The sequence below is a fragment of the Myodes glareolus genome, chromosome 9 (genome assembly GCF_982192425.1).
Source record: "Myodes glareolus chromosome 9, mMyoGla1.1, whole genome shotgun sequence".
NCBI classification, from domain to species: Eukaryota; Metazoa; Chordata; class Mammalia; order Rodentia; family Cricetidae; genus Myodes; species Myodes glareolus.
Window position 1 is genome coordinate 27,070,399 of NC_142034.1, and position 27,181 is coordinate 27,097,579.

The 27,181-nt window shown below is 48.1% G+C and overlaps 3 long non-coding RNA genes across 5 annotated transcripts; 2 read left to right on the forward strand and 1 right to left on the reverse strand.

The window, feature by feature from the left end:
- Window positions 1-27: 27 nt before the first annotated feature.
- LOC125408578 (uncharacterized) lies at window positions 28-1,983 on the forward strand. The gene is made up of 2 exons (XR_007234497.3): window positions 28-329; window positions 1,711-1,983. It is a non-coding gene; the product is annotated as an uncharacterized LOC125408578 (long non-coding RNA).
- LOC146893259 (uncharacterized) lies at window positions 1,510-26,539 on the reverse strand. The gene is made up of 2 exons (XR_015003775.2): window positions 26,305-26,539; window positions 1,510-2,231 (listed from the first exon to the last, which is right to left on the reverse strand). It is a non-coding gene; the product is annotated as an uncharacterized LOC146893259 (long non-coding RNA).
- LOC125408577 (uncharacterized) lies at window positions 9,210-12,145 on the forward strand. Of its 3 annotated transcripts, none has more exons than XR_015738764.1 (2): window positions 9,210-9,346; window positions 11,825-12,145. It is a non-coding gene; the product is annotated as an uncharacterized LOC125408577 (long non-coding RNA). The 3 variants fall into 3 exon arrangements; XR_015738765.1 differs by lacking the exon at window positions 9,210-9,346 and adding an exon at window positions 9,711-9,838; XR_015003431.2 differs by lacking the exon at window positions 9,210-9,346 and adding an exon at window positions 11,050-11,201.
- Window positions 26,540-27,181: the final 642 nt, after the last annotated feature.

Sequence of the window (27,181 nt, forward strand, 5' to 3'; positions counted from 1 at the left end):
GCGGGGCCGCGGGGCGGGCGGCGGGGGAGGGGGGTGCGCTGGAGGGATGTGTGCGCGAGGGGGCAGGGAGGCCGGCGGGAACGCGCCCGCGCGCGCGTGCCCGCGCCCCCGCGCTCGCGCCCCCCCTCCCCCCGCGCGGTCGGGATCCCGACACCTCCCCCCGCCCCATCCCCGGCTGTGGGGTCGGCGCGCATGCGCGGCCCTCGGCTCGGCCTGGGCGCACCTTTTCTCCCTCCTGCCACAATGTGAGCGCTCAACCGCGCAGATAACCGCCGGCTGCCTGCTCCACCCCCGGCCCGCGCCCACTCCGCCCACTCCCGAGCGCCCAGGTAAAGGCGTGGGCAGCGCGTGCGCGTCGTTTCCGGGCGCTGGAGGGGGGGGGGCGTGGTTGACAAAAGGAAGCCTAAATGCAGAAGGTGAGGGATTTGTGGCCAGGAGTTTGGGGATCCCACCAAATAGGGAAAGATAAAAGTGAAAAGGGGGAGAAAGTGGAAAAGTGGGTCACAGTGAGATTTGGGCGTAACTGTCTCTGACTATGGAATATGTTAAAAAAAACTTTTAAAAAAGTGCTGGCCACCTTGCTAGTGAAGTGAGTGAGTGACACAACAGGAATAAAAGCAGCGACAGACATAAGCAGTAGTCATTCTCCAGATAAATAGGATAGCTGGTAACAACTAGAGGAATTTAGAAACTGCCATTATGGTCAGCAAAACAGATGGATTGTGGCGCTTGTCCCATGGTCAGGAATAGGGAAGTGTGTGTGTGTGTGTGTGTGTGTGTGTGTGCGCGTGTGTGTGTGTGTGTGTGTGTGTGTGTGTGTGCGCGCGCGCGCGCTGGAATCCCAGAACTGGTGCAAGAAAGGAAGGCTCCACTGTTAGAAGTATGACCACATTATGACTAATTAGCTATTAATCATTAATATAATTAATGGTACTATTAGCTAACAAGGTAGCATTTATCCGAGATCAGAGCCAAGAGAGTGTCTGCAGTAGAAAGTGCTAAGGATACAAGGAGAGGAAATGACTTGACAAGGGGAAGGCTCCACAGGGGAGACCCAAGGTGACATTCCTAGGTCAGGATAACCCTTTCCCATCAGAAACAAAGCTTCCTGAAGTTCTCCAAGCCTTAACTGGAACTCCTTCCATTACTTTTTTTTTTTTGTATTTATTTCTTTTACTTTGTGTCTTTGCATGTTTTGCCTGCATGTATGTACGTGCAACCTGTGACTGTCGGATCCCCTGGAACTGGGGTTATGGATGGTTGGAGGCTGAACCCAGGTTCTCCGTAAGAGTAACAAGTGCTCTGAACTTCTGAGCCTTCTCTCAAGCCTTCTTCCTTCTACCATTAAGCATATACATTATTAATGTTCTTCACTAAAGCTGGCGTCCCCCCCACAACATGGAAACAGTTTCCATATAGATGCAGCTAACTTTTTCTCCCAGTACATCGTCTGTATCCCTGGCCCACCCAATCCTCCAGCAAATAAAATGACCTGAGTCTGGGACAACATTAAGAAAGAAATTGAAACTTTATAAATAAAGGGTCCAAGAGCTGACTCTGTCTTTGGCGCCTTCCAGAAACAGATGTTTGGAGTTTATTATACTTGGACTCCAAGCCCCAGGGATCAGAGTTTTGAAACTTTGGGCCATCGTCTTCAATAGTGAGTGCTTCCAGTGGATAAATACTAACATCTACATCATGTTTCAACAGGTGAAGAGAATGTCTTCAAGCAGAACAGAAGACAGGAAGCATACACAATAAAATGAAATTCAAGAATGAGTTCGGGGTCTAGTACACTCAGACTGTCTTCCTGGACACTTGACCCATTCTTCCACCCTCTCTGTTGGTCAGGTTATCCTGCTTGGATGAGGGGTGTGTAGAGTGATGGCCAAAAATTGAGGTGACCTTCCAAGTGTTATGACTCTCCATCCAACTCTTTGTTTTTGTAATCACAGTTTATATTAATTCAACTTTCCATTTTAACAGTGCTTTGTGTATTTTTTTAGAAAAATTATTACACTTTTGTTATTTGTTATGTATGTGTGTGGTTGGCCACTCCATGTGACAAAGGACAACTTATGAGAGTCAGTTCTCTCTACCATATGGTCCTCTGCATTGAAGTCAGGTCCTCAGGCTTGGGGATGAGCAGTTTTACAGACTGAGCCATTTCACCTGTCTCTGTGGTTCCTACAGGGAGTTTTTATCCATTATCTCATCAGATCTTCCAACAACTGCAAGGGCAGACAGAACAGGCATTATTCACAATGAAAGAAACTTAAGCCAAGGAATGTTTTGATGGCTTAGCCAGTTACCCAATCCAGTAGACAGCAGAGCCAAACCAAGACCCAGGTTCTCTGGTTCCCACTGTGCTAGTCCCCTGGAGGATTTGATAACCCTACTCTAAAAGCTGTCACAAAGTTTTTAAAAAGAAAAGAAAAAGATTTACTGACTGGGTGGTGGTGGCACATGCCTTTAATTCTAGCACTTGGGAGGCAGAGGCAAGTGGATCTCTGTGAGTTTGAGGCCAGTGAGGTCTCCAGAGTGAGTTCCAAGACAGCCAAAACTGCACAGAGAACCCATTTCTCGAAAAAAAAAAAATGTTTTTTATGAGCATTGGTGTTTTGCCTGTATGTACGTCTGTGTGAGGGTGTCAGATCCTCTGGAACTGGAGTTACAGATAGGTGTGAGCCATGTGGGTGCTGGGAATTAAATCCAAGTCCTCTGGAAGAATAGCCAGTGCTCTTAACTCCTGAGCCATCTCTCCAGTCCTTCACATATTCCTAATAGTGAAAGCTAGTACTTTCAACACACAGTGGAAAGAAATCCTAATTTTAGCTCTGTCTCTGTATCTTCTTTAATTTTTTCCTTCTTTCTCTCTCTTGGGCCCCAGGATTTGCCTCTAGAAACCTTTACAGACTCATGCTTTTGCAAGTGTTTGGATTCAAGTCTAGCTAACAAGATCCAGCTAGAGAGCCCAGTTCTTCTCTTCTCCTTCTACTCTTTTCCCTTCACTCATCACAGGCAGAGGATTGCCTCCCAATGCTACTAATCCTGCAAACCACAAGAAGAGCTTGGTTGCAAGCCGCCCCCCCTCCACCCAACGTTCACACTCAAGCTTGTCAGTCACTGTAGGAGACCTTCACCACATATCCATTCTGGGTTTTTTTTGGTCTTGGATAACTCTTCACTAATTTTTTCTCCACTAAGACAGTGAGCAGAAGCTGTCAGAAACCCATCCCGCTTTATGGGACAGGGTCTTATGTAACTCTCGCTGGCTCAGAAACTCTAGGTTGCCAACAGTGACCTGAACTTCTCCACCTCCCAAGTACTGTAGTTACAGATTTTCATCACCATGTCTGACTAGAGGCCTCTCCCCACTCCTTTCATGGAAACAAGGTCTCACTATGTAGTCCTGGCTGGCTTGAGATTCCCTGTAGAGACCAGGCTGACCCAAACTCATAGAGATCCAGCTGTCTCCACCTCTGGAATGCTGGTACTAAAAGCGTGCACCACCATACCTGGTCCCGTATTAATGTTTTTAACAGCCAATTAGAATAAGGCCGTAATTTTAAGAGTCAGATGGACAGAGCTAGAACCTGATGTCCAGAGTCCAAGTCCAGGACTTCTCTGACCCCATCCTGTAGCTCTTTGCTGGATACCATACAAAGCAAATTGAACAGATCTGGTCTCTGCCCTCTGAAAGTTTGGACTCAAATGGACAGCCAGGATGCCGACAGACATAAAAGACCAAAGTGATTAACGGTCAACACATGCCAATAAATAAATGAGCTGAGTAGATAAGGAGAGGCGCTTTACCGGGTCTACTAGTATTCTATTCATTCCAGTCAGGCAAAAAGGACAGTATTAGTAAAACAAAGGCTTAGGACTAATCTCAGTCTGCCTACTCACTTTTCCCAGATGAAAAAATATTTGTAGGTGGTAGAAAGATGGCTCAGCACTTAGAAGTACTGGTCTCTCTCTTCCAGAGAACCTTGGTTTGATTCCCAGGACCCAGACAGCTTGTAATCATCTGTGACTCGGGTTCTGACCTGATGGATCTCTGCCTACCGCTCTCCTCCCAGTCAGTAACATCTTCAGCGTTACCCTCCATGCAAGGTCTATAATGATGGCCAAAGAATAAACCAATTCAATATTCATTTTAGTGTTGAAACACACAGTAAAGACACATCCTGACCTTGCTGGACAATGGTGGTGCATACCTTTAAGTCCAGCACTTGGGAGGCAGAGGCAAGAGGACCTTTGTGAGCTCTAGGCCACCCTGGTGTACAGAGTGAGTTCCAGGACAGCCAAGACTACATAGAGAACAGCCGTCTTGGGGTGGGGGTGCGGGAGAGGGCGGATATATCCTTACCTCCGTCAAATGGCCAGTTCCCATAATGGAGAGGTGGACTTTTAAATTTGAGAGACTTTGTAGTCTTGCCCTAGAGCAGTGGCTCTCAACTTTCCTAATGCTGCAACTCTTTAATACAGTTCCTCATGCTGTGGTGACCCCCAACCATAAAATTATTTCCGCTGTTACTTCAGAACTGTAATTTGGCTACTGTTATGAATCGTAATGTAAATAGCCATGTTTTCCGGTGGTCTTAGGCGGCCCCTGTGAAAGGGCCCTTGGCATCCATAGTTTGAGAAGCGCTGCTCTAGAGAAACGAGGCCACCACCTGCAAACCTTAGCTTCCTTGCGATTTAAGCTAAGCAAAGGCAGAGAGGAAGCCTGGCCTTAGGGAACTGGGCGCAACTTCCTCCTTAGGGTTTGACCTCCTGATCTGTCTATAGCTGAGGGCTCTAAGACCCTTAGGTTGCACTTGTATGAGTCTTCAAAGAGCTTCATTGACTCTATTAGGTAGTAGGGTTAATTTGTTTGTAATTGATGTGACATGTGCCTCAGAGGCATGCACTGAGGTCCAATTGAGATTTTTTTTTTAATTGGAATTAATTAATTAAAGAGGGCAGCTGAGAGGGGCTGGAATCAGTGCCAAACTCTGTAACCCTAAACCAGCCAACCCATCCAACCGGCTGTACCACCTGAGAAATGTTCTCAAGAGGAGACCCTGGAAGCAGGGCCGGAATTGGGGGCTGCTAGGGAATTCTGGGCACCTCAGATTTCAAAGCCCTCGCCCGAGGCGTGATTCTTGAAGACTCTTAGGGATAACTTAGTAGCTGGAAAAAGGGAAAAAAGAAGGTCAAAGGAGACACGTGAGATTACCAAGGGGGCTGGAAGAGCCGTGATTGGCAGAAGCTGGAGGATCCGCCTAAGAAGACCCTGTGAGCGGAGTCAGGAGGAGGAGGAGGAGGAGGAGCCTGGCTGTGAAGTTGTGGGGGCGGACAACACGTTGCCTGAGGGCTCGGCCTTCAGAGGTATTAATTAAACCCAGACCTGAGGTTGTTAACAGAGCTGTGGCAGCTTTTCATAGGAGTTGGGTTAATAACAATAACAATAAACAATTAAGAGCCAGGAGACCTTATCTGGAGCGAGTTTTTCTTAGAGGTTATACCAGTAAGTCTTTAATTTCCCTAGCCCCTTGGGGCCACCTTTCCTAGAAAGTAAATAAGGTTTGAGGATACCAATTGTCCTCGGTACCTGAGGATGCATCTGGAATCCCTAACTAGCCCTCAAGGCCTTACTTTTGCTAAAGTGGCTTTGTTTGTTTCTCAGGAATAATGCCCAGGATTTCTTTTAAGATTTCACGGGGGCTGGGAGCGGAGGGCTGGCTGGAGGAGACTGGAGTGGGGACTGGCTCAGCCGCTCAGAGCACTGACTGATTTTTCAGAGAACCAGGATTTGGTCCCCCCCCACACACACACACAACAACAACTCATAGCCTCCAGCTAATTCTAGTTCCATGGTTTCTGACACCCTCTTCTGATCTCCACCGATATCAGGCACTCATGTGGCATACACACATACATGCACACGCTCCAACATTCTCACAAAATAAAAGTAAATTTAAAAATTAATAAATAAAGGATCTCATGAGCCGTTTGAGTATTTTGCATCGTTTAGTCTCTGAAAGGATACTCGGAAGAGTATGGAAATGTAGGCACCAACACCACAAGATGCCTGGACATTGTTGGGAAAACCGAAGGCTGGCTGAGAGCACTAGGCAGGGCAGTCGGACAAGACCAGGACATATATGGAGTGGAGAGCTGAGAAGTGCTCCAGAGGGTGGAGGTTGGTGGACTGCAGGGAGAGGTCTGGCTGGCACAGCCCTGAGCCCTTACCTTCAATCATGATGATAACCTAGCCAGGCATGGTGGTGCACCCCATTTAGTCCTAGCACTTGAGTGACAGAGAGGGGCAGGTGAATCCCTATGAATTCAAGACGAGCCTGCTTTACATTGTGAGTTCCAGGGCAGGTGGAGCTACACAGAGAGACTCTGTTTGGGGTGTGGGGGAGGGGGAGAAAGAAAGAAAAGACTGGGGACAGGGTAAGGCAACTAATCCACAGACCATGGAAGGAAATTTAGAGGAGGAGTTGGGGGTGATGGATCAGCAGGGGAGGAGGATGCTAGACTAGATGAGGCATCTGTAATGGATCTTTGGGGAAAAGGCTTTGAGCAAACTTTCTTGTCAGTAGAGAGACCAACCTTGTAGAGTCAAACCACAGCTGGTTACAACAGATCATATTCACCAATCTACTGCCCATCCCATAGGTGGTAAGGGTTGACTTTATCCTAGACTAGGCAATCTAATGCCCATCCCATAGGTGGGAAGGGTTGACTTTATCCTAGACTAGGCAATCTAATGCCCATCCCATAGGTGGTAAGGGTTGACTTTATCCTAGACTGCAATGTAGAACATTCTTTGTACAGCATGCAGATGGATTGGATGATTCAATTTTGAAAGATGGTCTTTCCGAGCAGTTCAGGTTGGGTTCCAACATGAAAACCTTCTGCCTCAGCCTCCCAGTTGTGGGGTTACATGTCCCCACCATGTCCATCTAGCACCTGCTTTCAAAAGAAAGCGGGCCAACAACCTCAATGTACATCAACAGACTGAGTATCCTGAGGGCTCCTTAGATCCCAGGGAAGAAGACTGCAGCACTGCATTAGTGAGGAGCTTGTCTGTGTTTGTTGTGAAACACAGAGCTGGGCAGCAGAAGGGTCTGTGTCGTGAGACAGGAGGGACCCACTCTTCTGAACACCATCCACCCAGAACCATCATCTGCCTTCCCTCCTCTGGTTACCACATAGAACTACTTATAAAAGACACTGGAACTTTCTGGAATTGAATATCAATTTACCTTGTAAACTGCATCAGAGAACAAAGTGAAATGTTCCTTGGTGATGCTAGGGAATGGAATGTTCTGGTTAATAAAATAACTGGTTAATAAAGCACTGTTTTGAACAGATAGTAATATTTGGAATATACTTACATTAAAATTACTCGTTTACCTGAAACCCAGATTTCACTGGCTGTCTTCCGTTTTATTTGGGCAGTCCTGCCGATGGGAAAAACTGCTAGATCCATGGCGGTACTTAGAGAGGAAATCAATAAGAGGAAGAGAACAAGGGGCTTCTTGGTTCCTTAGAAAGTGGGGACCAGAGATGCTCATATATGTGTAATGGCATCTAGGAACCCAGAGCAGGTCACTCTCAAATCAGTCAGGTATATGTGATCACTCTGGGTACCTGGCTGGGACATTACTGAGTCTTCAAGTGGCCGAATGTCAAGTTAAATAGTGTTGCAGAAATCTCGGGAGGGATTAAATAGATAAATATTAACTAAACAATCATAGATGGCCCTAGCAGCTCATGTTGGTAATCCGAGCACTCAGAAGGCAGAGACAGGTGGATCTCTGTGAGTTTGAGACCAACCTGGTCTACAGAGCAAGTTCCAGGACAGCCAGGGCTATACAGAGAAACCCTGTCTCGAAATACCTCACCACAAAAGATATTTCCAGTTAACTGAATGGTTCCTCCTGTCCTAAGTCTAATCACTGTTACCCCCATATAATCAAAGTAACTAAGGCAAAGGTAGGTATCTCTCTTTTACAGACAAGAAAACTAAGGTATTGAGACCACAAGCAGGAAACGTCATAAGGTCTCATTGTTCTTACACAGCAGAGGCAAGAGTGAACTGGGGTAGCCAGAGCCCGTAACTGTGATTTTCTTTCCCTAAGATTTTTTTTTAATGTGAATATATGAGTCCATGTATGTATATGCAGCATACACATACCTGGTGCCCAGAAGAGGGTGACAGATTCCCTGGACCTGGAATTATAGCTGGTTGTGACTTACCGTATAGGTGCTCAGAATTGAACCCCAGTTCCCTGCAAGAGCAAACCACTGGGCCATCTCTCCAGTCCCCACACCAGCTCTTCTAGCCACAGTGCTGTACCACCTGGCACCCCAAGCTCCTCCCAGATTTCTTCACCGGCTCCGGTCATGAGTAGAAGAGTGGTTCCCCAAAAGACCCACATTCCCTTCTCTGAACCTGTGAATATGTTACCTTACATTGCAAGAGGGACTTTCCAAAGTGATTCAGTTAATGGGTGGAGATTACACTGGATTCTCATGGGCCCAGCACTGTAAGAGCCCTTAGAGGGTTGGGACAGAGGTGTTGGACTCTGAGATACAGTTAGGGAAGTCAGGGAAGCAGGATCGAAACCACGTGATGTGACTGTGGCGACGGACAAGGATGTGAGCTGAGGAATGTGGGCCGCCCTGAAAAGCACAAGTAGGCAAGCTAGGACCCATTTCTCCCCTTTTCTGACACAATGCTGTCTGCCTCAGCCCAGTGAGACTTCTGGCCTCCAGATCGGAAGGCAACACATGGGTGCTGCATTCCGTTACCCTGTCTGTGGTGATTTACTAGCGCAGGCACAGAAAATACATCCCACTCTCCACAGAAACCTGAACCGTTTTGCTGGATGTTCCGGGACTTGCCTTTCTAACAAGAGAGGAGGTAAAGGAGATGAGGCAGCGGGTCAGTTTTAAGAAAAGGCTCTGGGCTGGGATGCAGTTCACTTGGCAGAGTGCCTGTCTAGCATACACAAAGCCATGGGTTTGATCCCCGGGAGGGTATCACCTGGGTGCGGTGGTGCCCGCCTGTAATCCCAGCACTTAAGAAGTGGATGCAGAAGGATCAGAACTCATGAGAGCCTGTCTCAAAAGAAGAAGGAGGAGGGAAAAGAAGATGTCGAGGTGGTAGGGAAGATTATAATAATCTAATAGTCCCCACTGCATATACAACTTCCTCTTCAAGTTCAATCTCTTGGGCTGAGACGTGAGTCTGGAGACAAGCCTTACTACAAAGAACCTTGTCTACCCTGCTCCTTCCTTCCCGTACCTCCAGCTTACCGTTTACACTGGTCTTTAGTCTCAGGTGAGTTCTCCCATGTCGACAGGTGACAATCCTACAGAGGGCTTTCCCACATTCTTTGGTTTCCCGGATTCTTCCTAAGGTGCACACTGCTATTTGGAACCACTTGGACCGCAGATTTCCCCATAGGTAATTGAACTGCACGGTGTTGTGAAAGATGTCCTCCAACCTCCAGACTGCCCCCAGGGCTCTCCATAGTGCGCGTCTAAAGGCAGGGATTCTGTCTATCAGGAATTTAATTGATGTTGTATAATATGTTTCTCCACCCAAACAAGCTGTGGGCCTTGACTGCTCCAGCGGCCGCCTCTCAGTGCCATCCTCCCACGTTTGATGAGAAGCAAAAGAAATAGAAAAAAAGAAGCTCCATCAAGTCCTACAGTGACTCCTCCCCGTGCTCGGCGCTCTAAGAGACTCTGAAATGGTCTTGTTCTCTCACATTTACGCCCTGCCTGGGGAACCAAGACTCAGGCGAGTTATGCAGCTGGACAATATCAGGTGTGGCATAGTCAAATATATCAAATAACACACCTTATGCAATGAAATTAGAATTCAGAGAAAGGAGCACTCAACCAGGGCTTGACAAGAGGGGGACGGTGGTATAAAGGACATGAAGTTGAGTTGAGGCACTGTAGAATGAATAGGAAAAGGGGGTAAGTGACGGTGAACTAGAGAGGCCTCCTGATGTAGGGACTCGCCGCTGGGTTCCACAGGGAAGCAGAAAGGAGAAGGGCTGGGGGTGGAGAGGGGGAGAGGGAAGAGGAAGAAGGGGAGATAGGGAGGAAAAGGGCGAAGAAGGAAGAGAGGAAGGAAGGCAGGGATGGAGGGAGGCAGAGGGAAGGGTGAAGAAAGAGGAAAGGCGGAAAAAGGGAAAGAAGAAGAGAGGAAGGAAGAAGGAAATGAGAAGAAGGAAGACCGGGAGAAAATAAGGGAGATGGGAAAGGAAGGGACTATTCCCTTTGGAGGAACTTTTTAGAGAAAGGATTTTTTTTGGTGTAGCCTGGAACTCACTCAGTAGACCAGGCTGCCCTTGAACTCACAGAGATCCACCTGCCTCTGCCTCCCGAGTGCTGGGATTAAAGGCATGCGCCACTGCCACCCAGCAGGACTCATCACCCTATGGTGTGACCCACCCTTTGATTTGGGAAACTCCACACTCAGGGCAGCATTTTGACCATGTTATTTTCCACGCCTGCTTCACTGTAGAGCCCCAAATGCTCTCACTGCTGTCAGGCAAACCTCAAAAAGAACTGCCTTCCTGCTGGCTTCCACAGGCACAGCAGCTTCTTCCCTGGCATTCTTGGGAGCTATCACAGTTTCATGACCAGGAATTCTACCCCTTGGAGACAGTGCCACAAAGTTGCAGGGAGAGACCCAATTATAAGAGGACCCTAAAAGAGCTCCAAGAGACTAGGCCAGCATGTTCTGGCTCCCAATTGTCACGTTCTTTCAAAATTATCCATATGGTTGATACTTAAGGAAATAAGAGCGAACAGTTCCAAAGGGTTCTTGCTTATGTTGGTTTGGAGTTGCTTATGTGCCTTCAGAGCAGAGAATATTGAACATTTCATAATTTGCCGTGTTGTCTGGGGCAGATAAGCAAGGAGGAGGAATTTGTAGCATCTTCCTTGGTGAGACAGTTGGAAGACTTTGCTTCTGCTTATCGTGGTTAAACACCCACCCACATCAAACAACCGCAGGAGGAGTTAGAGTCTTCCTTCAAGGACAAGTCTCACACCGCACACAGGAGAGTCACCTACCATTGTAGCTAGAGCTAAGGAGAGGGGGTTTCTTTCCTCCACAAGATGGCTGCCCTCTGGGTCAGGGCCTGGGTGCTGTTATTTCCTAACTGGGTGAAATGGTAAGGGCCTTTTGCAGCCCTACATAACTTCCGCTGTTTGAAGGGTGTGTGGGCAAGGTGAGCATGTGCATGGGCACGCATGTGTATCAACGCCAGACATCAGCACTGTGTCTCCCTCACGCGCCATCTTGGGAGTTTGAAACAGGGCCTCTCACTGAACCTAGAACTCACGGACTTGGCAGGACTGGCTGACCAGTAAACCCCAGACAGCTGCTGGGCCGTGCCGCCCCTGTGCTAGGATTACGATGAGGGCCTTCACACGTGGTTTTTTACATGGATGCTGGAGATTGAGTTCAGGTCCTCATGCTTGTGTAGCAAGCATTCTACTATCCAAGCCCAGCCTCCGAAGGGCTTGGTTTTTTGTTTTGTTTTTTGTAGCTTGTTGTTTGGTTGTTTGGTTGGTTGGTTGGTTGGTTGGTTGGTTTTTTGAGACAAAGTTTCTCTATGTGGTCCTGGCTGTTCTGGAACTAGCTCTGTAGACAAGGCTGGCCTCAAACTCAGAGATCCTCCTGCCTCTGCCTCCCGAGTACTGGGATTAAAAGTGTCTGCCACCACTGCCCAGTAAGAGCTTGTTTTTTAACACAGAAATTTTAGAGTCTAATTTCTGCCCCTGTTTCCTGTAGGATGCTGACTTCAGGAATGGAGAAGCAGTTTCCACTGGAGAGCAATGTGGTGCCTTCAGGACTGTGCCATGTGAACATCTCGTTAGCACGTTCTCCATTCCTCCCAGCAAGGCACTCTCTGTGATGGGAAGAGATGAGGAGGGAAAGCTCTGTGAGACCATGGTGGGAGCAAGGCTTGGAGAAGCCAGGAGCGCCGCTCTGTCGGGATCTTCGCTGCATCATCTTCATTAGTATCCGTCCTCCCTGGTCAAGCATGGCCCCACTCCGTGACAGAAGGCTCATCTCCCCCCAACATTAAAAGAGCTACTTTAGTGACTCTCATGGGACCTGGTCCATCGCCTCTGTTCTGTACATATTTGTCAAATGAATTGGCTGTAGATGTGGAAAGGAGTCCTTTGGAAAAGCTTCTGGTGGGGTTCAGATGTTGACAGTTATGTTACTGATATTTGTGTGCTGTGAATGGGAAGGGACACTCTGGAGAATGAAAAGGGACACTATTGGGGATCTGAAGGGACACTGTTGGGAATGGGAGGGAAGAGACACTGTTGGGAACGGGATGGAACACTACTGGAGATCTGAAGGGACACCAATGGCAGTAAGAATGGAAGCTTGTGGCAGAGCCCTGAAAACCCCCAGAAGCTCATATTGTATCTAATTAACTTTGGGAAACTGTTGTGGGTTTTTGGATCACCAGTAGGAGAAAGAAAGTGGGTACAGGTCTTATAGGCAAAGGGGTGTGTTTGGTGTCACAGTGAGTCTTATGGCGGTCTGACATGGTAGGACGCTCAAGGGATGGCTTTCGTAGCTGAAGGATGGATGTTTTGCTTGGGTGGGTGTCAAGACACCAGCAGGAGTTCTAGTGAAACTTGCTTTTCCATGTGTGAACCTCCAGAGAATTAGCAGACTGGTGGCAGAGGTAGAGCAGGGACAGCCACTGCCGGGGAGGAAGGAGATGTCTCCGGGCTCAACTCAGGAGTTCTTCAAAGAGAAAGATTTGTCTTTCTCCATCTAGAGAGCCTCCCGAGAGCAGAGAACGAATCTCATGTATTGCGCTATGAGCCAAGTAACCCGCCTTGCTCATGGTAGCTGGGTAATAAAAGCTAGCTTCAGGAATACACGGCAGGCAATGGCCCTGGGAGATGTGGGTCCTGGGAGCGATGGTGGAGGCTGCTGGAGCACTGTTTATCACCTCCCGTCCTCCAGCTTCCACAGCCTACTCGTTGACCCACTTTCTCCCTTTAAGCCAGAAGGCGTTTGCAGGGGCCGCTGCTCTTGAAGTGGCATTGCATAAAAGGAGAAAGGAGACAGGGCTTCAGTCTGCAGCCTATAATAGGCCCACTCCCTTCCTTCCCCAGTGGGCCAGAATCCACGTGTTTTGTAGGATTCCACTCAACCCCGTACCTACTCATCAGCCTGCCACTCACATTCCCTTCCAGCCCTTCTCGCTTTCATCTCATCTCAGCAAGCAGAGACTCGTCGCCGCTGCGAGCTGGTGTTAACAAATGTGCACACAACACACGCAGACTCACACAACACACGCGGACACACACACCTTTCTCAGTCTATGATCCTTTGTCTGGCCCTTTGCTCCAGGGCCTGGCCCATCTTTATGAGATCTAGGCTCTTCCTATCCCAGGATGCTGAATCTGGCCTCTGATGGACAGAGCTGGGCATTTTGCACGTCTCCAGCCTTGCCTTCCCTTGGGGGCTTGCGGAAGATCCACCCATATGGCAGAACCTTCCAGAGAGACTTGAAATCAAGAGCCTGACCTCATGATGCCCGCAGCACCTGGCACCGAGGGTAACAGCTCTGATGTCCTGGCCCCAGCCCAGTTCTCTCTTCTGGAATCCACACCTTTCCTGACTCTCCTCCAGCCCTACAAGATCAGCCCCAGCTTGAAGAGAATACGCCTCTGGCCTTATGAAGAACAAGGGACGGGAAGGAGAGGTCTCTGCTGAAGGACTTTGACTGACTTATTCCTTGCTGATGTGTCTCAGTTTCCCCAGGAGAAACTCTGCCCAGGCATCCATGGTTACAAAGGATCTCAGAACTGCCAGAAAACCCCAGCTATGTCGTGTTCCCCGGCTGCCAGGAGCCACCTGCCCCACCCTTTGCTAGCTGATGACGCGCCTGCCCAGCCAGGCAGGGTCCTGTAGGATGAAAGTTCCAAGAAACCCGAGCAGGAATAATAATGATAATCATCAACACTGAGCGTCTTAGCCACCCGGGAATGCAGGGCCCCACGCCCTGTGCCTCACACCCCAGGACACTGCAAGGGTTCCTTTCCCTGCATTTTATTGCAGCGATCCCACACTCTGCCATTCCCAGCCCAACCCATCGGAGTTTCCAACAGCTTCAGTCCAGTCACCAGGCTCATCCGCCACCCAGCTTCCATGGGAAGATTTGGCTTAAGAAGACCAAGCCAACAGCTGAGAAGGACGCCCAGTGCTTGGAACCTCCAGCTCCAGGCTTTCCCAGAGAAGCAATCTACCTGCCCCTGGCCCCGGGCACTTTCCCACACACCCAGCTGTGTCTGGTCAGTACAAAGGCCAGAAACCTCGCAAGTGTCCATCTGAATCTCTATTTCCGAGTAACTCACTGGCGGGCCCTAGACAGGTTTTGTCTTGACTTTCATTCATCTAGAAATTTCCCAAGGCTTGTCCTGGTCATGCGTGAGAAACAGGGGTCTAAGTGTGGGGAGCGTCTCTCATTTCCCATACACATCTGCAACCCTACATTTCTCCCATATTCTGAAGTAACTATTCACTTTGGCCACATGTGTCCCATGCTTCTCCATTTGTGGGATTGGTTCATTCTTTGGGAATGTCAGTATCTCCAGCTCTCCTTGATCAGAATCCCTGACCCTTCAAGGCCCGGCCTTGACTTATGACTCTGTCTGACCCCCGTCCACTTTGGTTCCTCTTCATCGGAACCTCTCAAGTCCCTATCCATCTGTGCCATCATGACCTGCACATCTTAACTTACCCACCGGCTCCTCTGTGCCCTGGCATTTCCTCCGTGTGTGCTGATACAAGACTTCACAGCCAAGGCATAAGCTCAGTGAACATGAGTTGGCTAGAAACTGTGGAGAAGTATCATTTCTATCCTGTTAAATTCCTCACGCAGATGTGCTTTTAAATGGGAGGCATAATTATTTTTACTACAAAATGTAATTAGTGTGGGGAAACAGAAAGAAAGACAGGAACCCCACCCTAACTTTCTTGGCAGGTGGGCCTATACCAGGTACCTCTACCTTAGTGAAGACTTCATCCCCATGGCTTTGATCCCTAGGCTGACACATGCAGTGCTTTCTATGGCCAGTCATTGGCCCAGTTCATTATTGTCCAGAAGAAGGTAGGCTCTTCCTTCCAGAGAGAGTTACCCTCTTTCGGGCTTCCATTTTCCTAAGCCCCAGCAGCCTCCATGCCCCCTAGGACTCAGGCCACAGGGACCCCTAGATTCATATGGCTGAGAGATCCAGAGTTGGAGTGCTATAGACCCCTGGCCTAGATGTTCACTTGAACCCCTTGGAGGCACCCCCCCCCCCCCGAGCTGTTAGTGTTGTTAGGAATAGAAACAATAGCTCGGCAACGTCCTGTATTTACCTAACGCTTTTCTCCAGGGAGCTCAACTAATCTTTCCCTCATCTCCAGAAGGAAGGGAAAAGCTAAGGCGATGAAGGACAAGTGAGCCATTGCAGCCACACTCCCGAATACAAGAACCCTTTGTTCCGCAGGGTAAACACAATCCTTAGTGGTTCTGATGTGGAGGGCTGCTGAAAGGCAGCTCATTCTCTGAGATCCGAGACCCATGATTTTAAAACTTTTGCTGAAATTAAAGCCTTTTTAAGGTGACAGTCTCCCACATCAAGCTGTTGTTATTTTGAGACACGATCTCACTACTAGCCCTGTCTATCCTGGAACTCACTATGGTTTTGAACTTATCGAGATTCACCTGCCTCTACTTCTCGAGCTCTGGGATTAAGGGAATGTGCCACTATGCTTGGCTAAGGTATTATATCTTATCAGCAATAGCATTTGAACATTAACCCTCAATATATGTTTAATTAATGTGTGTGTGTGTATTCAAAAGTTATATGTCTGTGTGCTTGTTAGTGGAGGCTAAAGGAGGACATCGGGAATCCTGCTCAATCACTCTCCACTGTACTCCCTCCCTAGAGACAAGGTTCTCTCACTGAACCTGGAGAGCTAGGCGGGAGAGCTAGTTAGCAAGTGCCAGTGATCCTCCCGCCTCCACACCCCAGCACTGGGGTTACAGGCCCATGGACTCAGTCACACTCAGCCTTTTATACAGCTGCTGGGATTCAAACTAAGGTCCTCATGCTTTCAAAGCCCAGGCTGGCTTCACACTTGCTACTGAGTGGAGGCTGGCCCAGAACTCCTGTTCCTCTTGCCTCCACCTCTCAAGGCATGCATCACACCTGGCTCAGTTATTTCTATATTGTACACACAGCCTGCTACCACTAATATCTCAAGCCATAGTATATATTTGAGATGAGTCTCATTTTTTAACAATGGTACAATGGTCCACTTCTAATTGTTGTCTTAATAATGGCAAAAATTATTTTGACCTTCTTCCTGGTCCATGTGGATAACACATCATTTTAACATCATAATGGAACTATCGACAAAGACATATGAAGAAGAGGGTCAACTTTTCTCTTTCCTTCTTCCTCACCTCACTTTTTTTCTTGCTCCCATCACCTTCCCATCATGCCCCCATCACTCTCTGATCACCCTCCCATCACGCCCCCATCACTCTCTGATCACCCTCCCATCACGCCCCCATCACTCTCTGATCACCCTCCCATCACGCTCCCATCACCCTCCGATCATGTCCCTATCACGCTCCCATCACGCCCCTATCACCCTCCCTTCACGCCTCCATCACGTCTCCATCACCCTTTGATCACTCTCCCTTCACGTGCCCATCATGTGCCCATCACGCTCCCATTACCCTCCCTTCACGCCCCCATCACCCTCCCATCACGCCCCCATCACTCTCTGATCACCCTCCCATCACGCTCCCATCACCCTCCGATCATGTCCCTATCATGCTCCCATCACGCCCCTATCACCCTCCCTTCACACCCCCATCACGTCCCCATCACCCTTCGATCACTCTCCCTTCACGTGCCCATCACGTGCCCATCACGCTCCCATTACCCTCCCTTCACGCCCCCATCACGTCCCCATCACGCCCCCATCACACTCCCTTCACGCTCCCATCACGCTCCCATCATGCTCCCTTCACGCTCCTGTCACGTTCCTATCACCCTCCCATCACGCCCCCATCACCCTCCCATCACGCTCCCTTCACGCCCCCATCACGCTCCCATCACACTCCTATCACACTCCTATCACGTGCCCATCACGCTCCCATCACGTCCCCATCACGTGCCCATCACACCACCAACACATCCCCATCACTCCTATCACGTGCCCATCACGTGCCCATCACGTCCCCATCACGCCCCCATCACGTGCCCATCACGCCCCCATCATGCTGCCATCACGCCCCCATCACGCTCCCATCACACTTCCATCATATTCCCATCACGCCTCCATCACGTGCCCATCACGCCCCCATCACACTCCCATCACGCCCCCATCACCCTCCCATCATGCTTTCATCATGCTCCCATCATGCCCCCATCACGCTCCCTTCACTCTCCCATCAAGTTTCCAATAAGCTCCCTTCACGTCCCTATCACACTCCCATCTTTTATTTTTATTGTTTTTATTGAGCTATATATTTTTTCTTCTTTCCCCTCCCCTTCCTATCCCTCTCCCATGGTCCCCATGCTCCCAGTTTACTCAGGAGATCTTGTCTTTTTCTACTTGCCATGTAGATTAGGTCCATGTAAGTCTCCCTTAGGGTCCTCATTGTTGTCTAGGTTCTCTGGGATTGTGAATTGTAGGCTGGTTTTCTTGCTTTATGTCTAAAAGCCACTTATGAGTGAGTACATATGATATTTGTCTTTCTGGGTCTGGGTTACCTCACTCAATATGATGTTTTCTAGATCCATCCATTTGCCCGCAAATTTCAAGATGTCATTGTGTGTGTGTGTGTGTGTGTGTGTGTGTGTTTTGTTTTTTTGTTTTTTTTTCTGCCGTGTAGTACTCCATTGTGCAAATGTACGACATTTTCCTTATCCATTCTTCGGTCGAGGGCCATTTAGGTTGTTTCCAGGTTCTGGCTATGACAAACAAAGCTGCTATGAACATAGTTGAGCACATGTCCTTGTGGCACGATTGAGCATCCTTTGGATATATACCCAAAGGTGGTATTGTTGAATCTTGAGGTAGGCTGTTCCCTAATTTTCTGAGAAATCACCACACTGACATCCAAAGGGGTTGTACCAGCTTGCACTCCCACCAGCAATGCAGGAGTGTTCCCTTTTCCCCACAACCTCTCTAGCATAAGTTGTCATCAGTGTTTTTCATATTGGCCATTCTTACAGGTGTTAGATGGAATCTCAGAGTTGTTTTGATTTGCATTTCTCTGATGACAAAGGATGTTGAGCATTTCCTTAAAGTGTCTTTCAGCCATTTTAGATTCCTCTGTTGAGAGTTCTCTGTCCATTTTTTTTATTGGATTGTTTTGTTCTTTTGATGACCAATTTCTTGAGGTTTTTTGTATATTTTGGAGATCAGTCCTCTGTCTGATGTGGGGTTGGTGAAGATTTTTTTCCCATTCCATCCGTAGTCTGCCATTTTGTCTTGTTGACCATGTCCTTTGCTTTACAGAAGCTTCTCAGTTTCAGGAGGTCCCATTTATTAATTGCTTCTCTCAGTGTCTGTGCTGCTGCGGTTATATTTAGGAAGTGGTTCCCTGTGCCAATGCACAGTGTACTTCCCACTTTCTCTTCTATGAGGTTGTGTAACTGGCTTTATGCTGAGGTCTTTGATCCATTTGGACTTGAGTTTTGTGCATGACAATAGATGTGGATCTATTTTCATCTTCTATATGTTGATATTCAGTTATGCCAGTACCATTTATTGAATATACTTTCTTTTTTCCATTTTATATTTTTTGCTTCTTTGTCAAAAATCAGGTGTTAATAGGTGTGTGGATTGATTGACATCTGGATCTTCAATTCGGTTCCATTGGTCCTGTCTGTTTTTATGTCAATACCAAGCTGTTTTCAGTACTGTAGCTCTGTTGCAGAGTTTAAAGTCAGGGATTGTGATGCCTCCAGAAGTTCCTTCATAGTACAGGATTGTTTTCGCTATCCTGGTATTTTTGCTTTTCCTTATGAATTGAGTATTGTTCTTTCGAGGTCTGTGAAGAATTTTGCTGGGATTTTGATGGGCATTGCATTGAATCTGTAGATTGCTTTTGGTAAGATTGTTATTTTTATTATGTTAATTCTACCTACCCAAGAGCATGGGAGATCTTTCCATTTTCTGGTGTCTTCTATTAATTTCTTTCAAAGATTTAAAGGTCTTTCACTTGTTTGGTTAGAGTTACTCTGAGATATTGTATGCGATTAGTGGCTATTGTGAAGGGTGATGTTTCTCTGATTTCTTTCTCAGCCCATTTACCATTTGTGTAAAGGAGGGCTACTGATTTTTTTTTTTGAGTTAATCTTGTAACCTGCTACACTACTAAAGGTGTTTATGAGTTGTAGATGTTCCTTGGTAGAGTTTTTGGGATCGCTTATGTAAACTATCGTATCATCAGCAAATAGTGAGGGTTTGACTTCTTCTCTTCTGATTTGTATCCCCTTGATCTCCTTTTGTTGTCTTACTGCTCTGGCTAGACCCTCAAGAAGTATATTGAATAGATATGAAGAGAGTGGACAATATTGTCTTGTTCCTGATTTCAGTCCTCACTTACTTTTCATCTCTGCCTTTCATTTTCAAAAAGTGTTTATTCTGTGGTGGTGGTGGTGGTGGTGTGTGTGTGTGTGTGGTGTACACATGTCTGCAGGTGCCAGTGTATACTTGGAGGTCAAATGAGGTTTTTGGGTGGCTTCTACCACTGTCTACCTTATTCTTTTGAGACACGGTCCTTCACTGAACCTGGAGCTACGCTGGTGGCCAACAACTTCCACTGTCCCTCCTGTCTGGGTCCCTCACAGCACCAAGATTACAGGAGCTGACAACCACCTCCACATCTTTTACACAGGGCAAGAGTTCTAAGCTCAGGACTCCAGGTAGTGGACACGCTCACCCACTAAGCCATCTCCCCAACCCTCCCTTCTTTTTCTTTTTTCTTTTGGAGTGTTCCTGTTACGTGTGTGTTCAGGTACACACACATGGAGGGGCTTTATGAAGGCCAGTGTTTGACACTGGATGTCTTCCGTAGTCACTTTCCACCTTCTTTTTGGAGACAGAGTCTCTCACTAAACTTAGACCTTGCTGATTCAGCTGGACTAGCCTGCCAAGAAAGCGCAGGATTCTTCTGTGCTACCATAATGGGCATTATGTGTGTGTGTGGGGGGGGTGTTGGGGATCAATCATGGTTAGTACATCTCCTCAAACCATGGTTTGCACATCTCAACCTTTCTCTCTTTGTCTTTCCCTCCCTTCCCTCCTCCACTCTCCCCTCCTTGCTTTTAACAGGGTCTCATTATATAGCCCTGGCTGGCCTGAACCTTGTTGTGTAGACCAGGCTGGCCTCACACTTGTGTTCCTCTGCTTTTCCCAAGTGGTGAGAGACCGGGCATGCACCACCATGCCTGGCTTGCCATTTTCTCGTGTGCTAGCGTTTCCTGAATTCAGATGATCTTTATCTGCAATTTTTTTTGGCAAGAATCTCTTTAAGTTATTTTTCTATTTTGTAAAGTTTAACTTAGCACAAACCCAATGATAATATATAGGCCATTTACGATGCAGCACGAACAATGATGTTTGACCATCTTTCTGACTACAGTTATAGGACAAAGGAAACTTCTTGGCCCTGGGATGCTTCCCATCTCCTCTCCCTGGGAGGCTTCATCTGTCATACAAAGCCAGTGACTCTGTGTTCAGTTGTACATTAAAACAGTAGTAGGGGCTTATAAAACTAATTTTTAAAAGTAGTGATGATTAGGTATGATGGCACATGCATTTAATCCCAGCATGCAGGAGGCAGAGACAATGGATTTCTATGAGTTTGAGGCCAGCCTGCTCTACATAGTAAGTTTCAGGACAGTAAGGGCTATGTAAGGAGACCCTGCTTCAAAAAAGAAAAATAAGGGTCAGAGGTTAAGAGTATTGACTGCTCTTCCAGAGGTCCTGAGTTCAATTCCCAGCAATCACATGGTGGCTCACAACCATCTATAATGAGATCTGGTGCCCTCTTCTGATGTACAGGCATACATGCAGGAGGAACATTGTGTACATAATAAATAAATCTTTTAAATACATAAAATGAGGATTGCTTAAGTCTGAAGGGAATCTTTTACACCTATCACTTGCACCTTCTCCACATCCACCCCTCCCCCCCAGCCTCCAGATATCTGGCCATCTCGGCCTCCTCCTGAAACTCACCTTTCTATAAGATTCCTGTAACCCTTTCTCCCGCTTTATCAACCGTGTCTCCAGTAAGGAGACTACTACTGTACATCCTGCTGAGGGAGAGTACATCATGGAGATTTCTCCTCTCTCCTCTCAGCTTCCCAAGTTACTCTGCTTGCTAAGAGTTTCCTTTTTGTCTTCCTTTGTCTATTGCCTGGCCAAAGCTGGGGCCATTTGACTTGTTGGCTTCCCTGTCAAAATCCTCTTCCCTTCTCATTTACCCTCCTCGGCTCTACCAGTGAAATCTGTCCGACAAACAAATTTGATTCAGAAGCCACCTTCTCAAGCCCTCCTTTTGACTCATGCCTGTGCTATAAGGTACAAAAGCTGTTGTCATGGTTACAGCACTGGCGTTCTATCCCAGGGCCTCAAGTGCATCAGGGGAGGGGATTCTGGCTTTGAACTACACCCTAGCCTCCAAAGTGCAAACTATTCTTTCTTTTCTTTTTTTAAATATTTATTTATTTATTATGTGTATACAGTATTCTCAGTATTCTGTCTGCATGTATGCCTGCAGGCCAAAAGAGGGCACCAGATCTCATTACAAATGGTTGTGAGCCACCATGTGGTTGCTGGGAATTGAACTCAGGACCTCTGGAAGAGCAGGCAGTGCTCTTAATGGCTAGAGCCATCTCTCCAGCTCGCAAACTATTCTTGTATTTGATTTTTTTTTGACACAGGGTCTCTCTAATAATCCTGGCTCTCTTCCTTCATGAAAGACCACCCATTGGCATTAGTGTCTTAAGAGCATCTCTCTTAACCTCTGAGAGATGGCTCAGCGGCTAAAAGCACAGGCTGCTCTTCCAGAGCTCTGAGTTCCATTCCCAGCACCCACATGGCAGCTCATAACCAGTTACTCTGTAACTGTAGTCCTATAGGACCCAATGACTTCTGGTGTGCAGATGTACATGTAGACAAACCATCCATTCGCGTAAAATAAGAAAATCAAAAAGAGCTTCTTTCCCACCCGCACTGCCCTCCATGACACGCCCCCTTCCCCAGTAGTCCGCTTTAAGAAGCACATTGCAGGGACCAGTAGCTTTGATTAGCTCTCTTAATCCTCCCCATGATGCTCCCAGGTCACCACCTACAGCCCTCTACAGAAGCAGGAGAGAACCGGGCACTGGTCCAAGGTCACACAGCTACTAAGACTAAGGGAGAGTCAGGCTTCCTGTACCCAAGCACCTCTGTGGCACTGACACTGTGCTGCCTGGATTCAGCCATCTGTTTCACTGGTCTCCCTTCCTCCCAAAGAGCAGGTGAGATTCTAGGTCAGCTAAATCCCTTTCCACTCTCCCCAGGCGGAAGGGCTGGTGCCTCCATGACTCTTTCTTCCCAGAGACCGTAACAAGGATGACAGGCTCCTCCTCTGGGCCTCCAGTCCCATTGACCTGAAGGTCTCTGCTCGTCCACCTCAAACCTGACTCAAGACTTTTTGTGGGGATCTGAACCCTGCTTTCAGTGGACCCAAATCATTTCTCTGGGAGAACCTGCCTGAACGGCCTGTCCACCGAGGATACTGGCAGAGTGTGCCCCAGAACCTCCACCTGAGCCACTCTCAGCCATTAATAACACCTCATTCTTTGGGGCTTTTTCTCTAGCCTGCCTCCCCGCACTTCCTTCCTGTGCTTATAACTCTTTACAACAAGGCTGGGTATTTTTAACCTGAGGTTTCCATTTATCTCTCGTCTGTCTGATGGGGACTGGGCTGAGCGGGGGTGCTGGCTAGGAGTGTCTGACCGGTCATCACGACTGGCCTCTGCCCTGACCTCTGGAGAGAGCTCTCTCTGGCTTGCTTTTCTTGTCTCTTTTTTTCTTTTTGGTTTTTCAAGACAGGGTCTCTCTGCAGCTCTTGTCGATCAGGCTGGCCTCAAACTCACAGAGATCTGCTTGCCTCTGCCTCCCGAGTGCTGGAATTAAAGGCGTGCGTCACCACTGCCGCCCGGCTCTCCCTAGCTTTTGAATTGGCTCTGGGGCAAAGCTTTGGAAACTGCACAGGATACCGGAGAAGTTCACACCGACAGTGCTGGGAAGACTGTCTGTGCTAGGAACCTCATGCTCCGGCAAGCTGGGATCAGCCACCAGGCTATGTCTTGATCCGCTTTTCCTGATCTTCATTATGAGCATGGTAGCCCTTAGGTCTCAAGGACTCGATCCCTCTCCCTTCCTCCCTTTGAACTCTAGTGCTGGAGTCAAGGCCCTGAACTGAGTCACACACCCAGATCTTGCTTTGGTCTTTTGTCACACAACTCGGAGAGCCCCATGCTCCCTCCTGGCCCCTCCCCACATCTGCTTCCATGCTGTCCTATCACGGCACCATCCTGGCACGCCCATCATTTCCTACTGCATCCTCCCCGCCATCCTCACCTGCGTGGACTTCCCCACCCTTCCATATCTGTCTCACTTCTCTGCATCCAGGTGCTTCACGAAGAAACTTATTCTAAGTCCAAACAACCACAAAGAAAAGGTGACTGGGTGTTCAGAGTTTTGGTGTGTGTGTGTGTTTCTTTCCACATCTAGTTTTCTTAAAAAACAAAACAACAACTAAACAGATTGATAGGAGAGAGGCTTCTTTCCCCTCCTCCCCCTCCTCCCCCTTTCTTTTTATAACCGACAGTGACTCAGCCCAGGCTGCCAGGCCCACATCTAATGTTCTCCAAGGTAACTGATAGTCACAAAGATCGCCCCAGGCGCTATGGTCTCCTACTTTGTACTGTGAGTCACACTGTAAAGGATTAGATAGATATTCAACCTTGTGTTTATATCTGCCGATAGCTTTTAAAATTGTATTTATTTATTTTATGTGCATGGCTGTTTCGTCTGCTTCTATGTCTGTGTGCCACGTGCATGAATTCCCACAGAGGCCGGGAGAGAGCATCAGATCCCCTAGGACTGAAGTTACAGAGGATTGTTAGCCAACACGTGGGCGCTGGGACTAGAACCTGAGTCCTCTGGAAGAGCAGCAAGTACTCTGAACTGATGAGCCAGCTCTCCAGCCCCTCTGGCAATAGTTTTTATAATGTTAGTTCCTTTTGAACATTTGCCCTCTGATGTCTTAGGGACTTTTCAGTTAGGCAGCCTATCTCCCCCCCCCCCCCCCCCCGTGGGCTGGTGGCATTCAGGACTTGTTGACTGCGCCAAATATCTGTCGTTCTCATCTTCAGCCTCCACCCCAGCCACACCTCTGTTTCCCACTCTTGTAACTGTCCTCACCACTCCCTCTGGTTCAGCTGCCCCACAGCCCCATGTCCACAGCCCCGTGTAGCAACGCCTGCTGGCCCCACTGAGAGCCAGCTCCTCTTGCTGTACCTTTGGTGACTGGTTTAGTCTGCAAATATTAATTGGGCGTCCCAGGGAACAGAGAGAGCTGTGTGGGGCAGCCACTAAGAAAAGCACAAGGAAATATGTCAGTATCACTTCTGGGGCAGCGCATTCTCTTGCCTGTTTCCCGGAGAGCAACTTCACTAAAGTCCAGAGGAGCACACAGCTGAGTGGTGGGCGCTAAGGGGACCTAGGCAGGGTTAATCAGAAAAGCCTTCCCACTGGAGCTAAACCTGCATTATCAGGAATGCTGGCCAACCTGGGCAAACAGGTGCACGTGGTAGGGAGCCCATCCTAACGGTGGGACCAAAATTCCCTGTTACCTCCACCAGGAAGTTGCCTTCTGAATCCTAAGCGGCTCCTTCCTCTCTGGGTTAACTGGCTCATAAAGACTGGGGGCCAGCCTCACCAAGGAGGAAGTGGACTGGCTTCCTGTTTGTTTGTGACTCTCAGAGCTACGGGGCCCAAGCCATGTACAGCAATCCAACAGAACAATCTGGTCTGAGCCAAGAGTCCTGGGGAGCTCGTCTGCCCACCAGCACACCCTCCGCAGCTGGGCGTCTCAACACTCCATCCCAGAGCAGTGGGCACTCAGAAGGGCAGATCTGGAGCAGCTAAGCCTGCAGATCAGGAAGAAAGCAGCAACTTCCTCAAAAAAGCCAAAGTCAAATAATTCGCAATGTTAAGCCACTGGGAAGCTCAAGGCCCAGAGCGTTGCTGTCACTCTTACCCCAAAGGATATTTCCTGGAAGAGACCCTGGGTACAATCTTGTGACCTGTGATCAAACCAAGTGCAGGGATCTCGGGTCTTTTTAAGAACCACACAGCAAGGGGCTGAAGAGATGGTTCAGTGGTTAAGAGCACCGGCTACTCTTCTAGAGGACCCAGGTTCAATCCTCAGCACCCACGTGACAGCTCACAGCTGTAACTCTTGTTCCAGGGGGTCCACTTCCCCCATACAGACACACTTGCACACAAAACATCAATGTATATAGAATCAAAATAAATAAGTTAAGAAAAGGAACCAGGCAGCAAGTGTAAGATTTCCTTAGCAACAGTAAAAGTCAACTAGAGACAAAAAAAAACCCAAAAAACCCTTCATGAATCCGCATGAAAGAAAAGATGTCCTGAGTTTAATTCCCCAAATCCTACAGGACTATTTTGTTTCGGTTGGTCTTGTTTTTGGAGACAGGGTTTCCCTGTGTAACATCCCTGTCTGTCCGGGAACTCAAGAGATCCGCCTACCTCTGCCTCCAGACTGTTGGGACTAAAGGCGTGTGCATGCACCACTGCTGCTGCCGCCACCACCACACTGAATCATCGAAGTTCTGCACACGTGTGCTGTGGCGTGCACAAACACTCCCCCCCCCACCAGTGTAATGCAAAAAGCACAGAAAGACTAGAGCGAGAGAGAGTCCCACTACCATTTCTCTCGGTTCTCCCCAAACCACTTTTTGATCACTTAAATTTCCTTCCTCCACAAAAAGAAAAAAAAAAAAATTCAGTAGGGCAATACTCTTAGTCTTTGAGAAAGATCATATTTATAGCACCTGATTATCCTCCTCCTTCCAAAAATGAATATTTAACATGATTTATGTATGCACGTGTTGTGTGTATGTCTGAAGTATTACCTGTGGGCAAAGAGAAGATGGTCCATTCCGTTTTCTTTTTTACATTTCTCTGTGTCGTTGACAGTCAGGAGTATTAAGCCGTCAAGATTCTTCTAGATGTGCAGGACGAAGCAGGGTGGGGCTGGGGTCAGTGATTCCCTGAGCCTGTGGCAGGGAGGAGGTGGGAACGACGCTTCACTCTCAGATCTGAGCGCATTAGTCACGGTGTAGAGGAGCCCACATTCTGCTTTGTGGATCCCTTACGGCCGAAGTCAAAGCCCTCTAACCATTTGGCTCCCTTCCAACCACTCCCTTTTTGTTTCTTCCCCATTTCACCTCCTTATAGTTTAGCTTTTGGCCTGAGCCAGATAATAAAGAAGAGAAATCTGAAGGAAAAAGAAGAAACTCAAAGCCGGGCGGTGGTGGTGCAAGCCTTTAATCCCAGCACTTGGGAGACAGAGGCTGAGTTCAAGGCCAGTCTGGTCTACGTAGAGCTAGTTCCAGGACAGGCTCCAAAGCTACAGAGAAACCCTGTCTCAAAGAAACAAAACAAGAAGAAGAAGAAAAAGAAACTCAGTATTATAAGGCCCTTTAATACAGATGACCCGATCAGCCATCATGTGGACTAAGCCTTTTAAAAAACTCTTATTTTATTTATGTGTGCGGGTTATTATTGCTGTTGTTTGGTTCTGCATGCATCTGTGTGCCACCTGTATTCCTAGTACCTGCCATATCCGGAAAAGGGCATCTGATTCCCTGGGACTGGAGTTACAGAGAGTTGGGAGCCACCTTGTAGGTGCTAGGAATCAGAACTGCATCCTTTGGAACAGCAGCCAGTGCCCTTAACCGCGGAGCTCCTTCTCCAGTCCCTGACTGAGCTTCTTGAAAAATGACCTGT